The sequence below is a fragment of the Grammomys surdaster genome, unplaced genomic scaffold, assembly GCF_004785775.1.
Source record: "Grammomys surdaster isolate TR1022 unplaced genomic scaffold, NIH_TR_1.0 125408, whole genome shotgun sequence".
NCBI lineage: Eukaryota > Metazoa > Chordata > Mammalia > Rodentia > Muridae > Grammomys > Grammomys surdaster.
Genome location: NW_021620278.1, coordinates 145098 through 150373, shown reverse-complemented (window position 1 = coordinate 150373; position 5276 = coordinate 145098). Strand labels below are relative to the sequence as shown.

Below are 5276 nucleotides of genomic sequence, written 5' to 3'. Positions count from 1 at the left end.
TATCTAAAGGCCGGGAGACATAACTAATTAAGTTTTCCCCTCCCTAGCCCCTCTTCTTTCCCACTTCCTATATAAGAGAGCTCCTCCTGGCATTTGGCGGGGCCCACATCCAGATCCAACTTTTCTGTCATGGATAATAAAACTTTCATCTCTTGGATTCTATGTGTCTCCTGGAACCTGGGACTTTCTCGTGTATGTGGGAAAACTCAACTTCCTCCGGGACAGGTGCACAGATGCCGGGGCCGGACTCGCCACCATGGTCCGAGCCTTGTCCCCTTGGGCTGCCTCCCCCTGCTGCCCCAGGGACTCAGCTGCTGCCCCAGCCCACACGTAAGTTTTTCTCTTCAAAATACAAGTCCCTAGGCATTCATTTCTTAGTAGTCAGAAGGAACGTTACTGTTGTTCCTCCAAGCATTCACAAAATGTGACGTTCTTTTCATAGATGCATGTATCACAGTTATAACATGAATAGATACCAAAGCAGGTTGACTTGGGCTGCCTTGGAGCCATGAGTGTGTGCATGAGCTTACAACAATTCTGAAAAAATACCTCTACTTGAGCATACCTCCACTCATTATAGACCTCTACTGGAGCAGAGTTCAGTTCCTTGGTCAGCTGGCTCATGTTGGCAGTATGGTGCAGAAGGTCCTTCAGAGCATTCATGGAGATGTTATTGTCGTAAAAAATGATGCTAGTGAGATGGGTGCATTGGGTCAGGGCAGGCAGAAGGATACTGAGGTGAGAGTCATTCATCCTACAGTCTTCTAATTCTAGAGTCTGTAGAGTATCTGCAACACTCTCTAAGAAAAATTTGAGAGGTGTGATATTCAATGTAGTTAAAGAGAAACGTTTCAAGCATAGATGTTTTGGGAGCCAACTCCTAGCCGAAAAGTGACTATCATCTTTGCAGACAACTCAGGCCATATATTCAAAGATTGATATTTTCCCACCCTGACAAGAAATTTGTTTTTCTAGCATGATCTTTTTGCAAGCAGCCTACAACAGCTGGGCACACTCTGGTAAGATCTTGTTTTTCTCAGACATATCCTGGACTTGTTGTTTAGTGCCCCAAGCTGTAAGGCACTCGTGGTAAAATGTCTTCAGCTGCATTCCCCTGTTTGTGCTTATATACCCAAAATTACCTTTCAATAAATGAGACTTGAGCCTTGAGCCTTGGGACTTGATCAGACACCCTGTCTTGTCTCCATTCTTCTTGTCCCTCCATCCCCACTCTCTCTCTTTCAGACCCCATTGACTGCCCAGAGCGGGCCAGGTCATAGATGTTTAAGCTGACCGTAGTTTCAATGCTGGGCAAATGACTCCAAGTCTGACTGAGAGATCTGACACAGGGTGATGATCAGGGACACCAAGGAAGCCTCCAGACACCTAGGGAGAGATCACGTGGCTGGGGTTAGAGTGAACTTGGGAAGACATCCAGAATAGCCTGTTGGGAATTGGCTTACCCAAGCTACACCATTGTGGCATGAGGATATTACTTTCATGGTGGGACTGGCTCATTCCACAGCTACGTATCCTAGTCTTCAGTGACAAGCAAAGACCTAGGGTTACCCAGTAGGTTAAGAGGGCCCACAGAAAGAGGAAAGTTGGAATCTATATGACCATATATCAAGATACTTTATAAAGAATCATTGACTCCCTGTTATAAATCTCTTTACCTCTTCACTCTTTTCTTTTTTATTGGATATTTTATTTATTTACATGTCAGATGCCATCCTCTTTCCCCATTTTACCTCCCTAGGACCCCCTATCCCATCCCTCCTCCTTTTTTGTTTTTATACCATTTTAATTACATGCAAGCATTAAGCTCAGTTCTATGTTGAGGAACTAGAAATACAATAGATGCAAATAGTCGAGGAACAAGCAAGACAATAAACACAAATAGTCAAAGAACAAGCAAGGCAATAAACAAAATTTTGTGAACACTTCCATGATTACTGTTTCTAAGGGCTTATCAGGATGACCAAAATATATGAGCCAAATTCCCTGTCCTAGCCCAGAGTCATTTTCATGTCTACAGCCTACTTCCTTGTTCTAGCCTACCCCTGACCATCCACCCCAGCCTTTGCATTCCCTGATCCACTTAGACCAGTCTTGGTCTCAAAAGAGCCATATACTGTTTAGGAATTAGGGAAAGGCAAAGGCCTATTCTCCCAGACCTAATGGAAGCACAGAGCTCACCTGAGAAACTGTGCAGATCTGAGCCCTCCCTATGCAGTGGCCTTTTCCCTTCCCCATTCCTCCACATTAGATCAGATAGGATTGCTGTGGAGGAAACCTCACTAAATACGACTCAATACTGGTTGGTCTTCTACCATGGTAGCCCTCTCCATTCAATCTGCCTCACTTCATTGCTCAGCTTTGTGAGTGGTCACATGAGCCCTGATTCAGTTAACATGGAACAAGATCACGCTTACATGTTCATTGTAAAATATACAGTGGCCTGCAGATATTAGTGCCCACTTCTCTCTTATGTAAAAAAAGAAAGTTGCTCTGGTAACAGCGACAGCCCTTCATACTTTCTTACCTGAACAACTCATTCATGTGGTCTTTGAGAAAATAGACATCAATAGTGAGATGTTGGAGATAGCTTGGGGAACAGAGAAATGATCTTGGTGACATTCCTCTCCTCCAAGTACCTCTTCTAAAGATGCATACTGTACTAGCATGAGTTTGTGAAGATTTTTTATCTTACTGATATAAGGAACAAGTTTTGCCAATTTAGATTCCCTATTGTATTCAGTTCCAACTCCTTTGATGAACTTTGGTTGTACAATTCTTTAACACCTTCCTGACCTTGGACACTTTTTTTTTTTGATTCTTCAGCTGACAGCAAGAATTTATTTTACATGAGTTACACTTGCCACAAGACAGAACAGCACTAGTCCAGAATGCCAGAAGTCCAGGGCAGAGGGCCAGCGGGACTGTTTTGGTTGTAAGAAAGGCAGTCATTTTCCCAGGTGATCTCAATGAGGTGATGATGTTCCAGGTCTACTGAGAATTATTACCGATAGCAGCATACAGTCCACCAACTTGTTCTAGTGTCCCAGCCTTCAACATCCCTCACTTCTGCTCTTACAGATTTCATAGGTGCACAAGCTGGTTTTACTTGGACCTCTGCCTCATCTTTCTTCTCTTGTGCTTCAGCCTGTGCATTCTCTTCTTCTGCCACTTAGCTCTCATGGCGCAGGAGTCTCAAGGAAGATGGTGTTAAGGAGAGAGTAGGGAGTTCGGCCTACTGCTATTTTCCTTGGATATTTCTAATGCTCTGATCAACTTCTCACAGCACAGATGCAGGAAACCCTCTCTGTCCTTTGCCCACTACAACAAATGTGTTCAATTTTTATTTTCAACACTGAGAAAGCATAAAGGAAAGGTCACTAAACACTCTCATACGCTGCCTTCTTGAGGAGTTCTCAAGCATAGTTTCTACTGGTTGTTCTCTCCTAGCGTGCATATCCCAGGAGTCATGGTATCCATTCTTCAAGTGAACCACCTGAAGCTTCCCCATCTTATGAATAAAACAGGAGATGGGTCCGAAGAAAAATTGAGACCCAACACTTTTTTCATCATCTCTGATGCTGTTTGTCCCCTGTTCTGCTGTCTTCTATATACTCATGATCTTCAGTGCTGGATCTCCAACACAACCTCTAGCTTACCAAACAAGAGCACTTTGCCTGAGCTGCATCTGGAGACCAGTCCTGTTTCTCTCCACTCAATTGCCTTGGATTTCTGCCAGCTTCTGTTTCTTTTTGTTTGTTAGTTTTTTAAGACAGGATTTCTCTGTGTGTATCCCTGCCTCTATAGCTCTATAGACTAGGCTGGCCTCAAATTCAGAGATATACATGCCTCTGTCTCCCAAGTGCTGGGATTTAAGGTGTGTACCACCACCACCATGTCAGCTCCTATTTCTGTTACCTGGTGGAGACACAAGGACATCTGCACCAACCTGTATCTCATATTTAATATGCTACAAGGACTCAAAAGTTTTCCAGGCTGCTATAGGCCTCTAAGATACCAGCCAAAGCCTCTGATCCACATTTTACCTCATTCTTCTAAGCCCAGATTTCCCTACCTGGTATTTGGTTTACCTGGGGCAATACTTCTGCTTCAGCCATGTGTCAACTCTATCTAGTATAGCCTGGAGGTTGGGCTTATCTATCAGCAACCCAACAAGAAGGCAAGGGTAGGGCCAGTATTCCACCAGGATCTTAATTGTCTTTGCTTCACTCTGAGTGTCAGCCTCCTTGAACAGTGGTGGGAAGAGCTTCCTTCATAGGTCTTGCAGGATAGAGATGGTCAGCACCTCCTTCCTCACAATGCTCTGTGCAGCCAGCTGCAGGAGTATGGGTGAGTCTTCAAAGTCCATTTTGATGAATCTATAGGAATATAATCTTGGGGAAAAATTTAGGAGAGAATGTATTTTCAGGGTTTCTCTTACAAGGCTTTTAACTCCCAGCAGTGGTGGTGCACGCCTTTAATCCCAGCACCACTTGGGAGGCAGAGGCAGGCGGATTTCTGAGTTCGAGGCCAGCCTGGTCTACAGAGTGAGTTCCAGGACAGGCAGGACTACACAGAGAAACCCTGTTTCGAAAAACCAAAAAAAAAAAAAAAAAAAAAAAGGATCAGTTCTATAAACCCTGAGCTGACTCACTCTCAGAACTATGCTGTCCACATAAGAATACAACTCACTCAGATATGGCCTATCATAGGGAAGTTTGAGGCATGAGGGTTCTGAGAATTGGCACCTAGTATGGGCAAAATACTGAGTTCCAGCTAACCTTAGGTACACAGCAGAACCCCACCCCAAAACATTAAAAAAAAAAAAACCAAAGTTCATAAATCCATAACTAGTTCTGACCAAACTAATGAATGAGTTCATAAGTATTTATTGTTCTAGTTTAAGTTCTTTTACTGGGTTGAGATCTTATCCAGTTGACCATGATACTATCAAAATTTCAAAGTGAGGAAGTGTGTATTGATTCAACCATAAAATCAGACTGCAGAGTTTTTCTGGGAGAGTGTGGCTACAAAGGGGGTGGTTCAATGGAAAGATATAAATAGTCAGAGCAGCCAGAGAAACTCTCAGGGTTTGGAGCTTAGATCTCCTTAGAGTCACTTCTTAAACCTGCTTCGATCTAGAGACAAGTTAATTTGTTCAGATCAGGTAAGTACCTTAGCTCCGTTAGGACACTTTATCTCACTTAGCAGGTACTAGCTTTGACTTCACCTCAATGGGTCATTTGTATATTTTTTAG

At 43.4% G+C, this 5276-nt stretch overlaps 1 pseudogene; it reads right to left on the bottom strand.

Annotated features, from left to right (window-relative positions):
* Positions 1–393: 393 nt before the first annotated feature.
* On the bottom strand, positions 394–4387 carry LOC114637730 (annotated as a pseudogene).
* Positions 4388–5276: the final 889 nt, after the last annotated feature.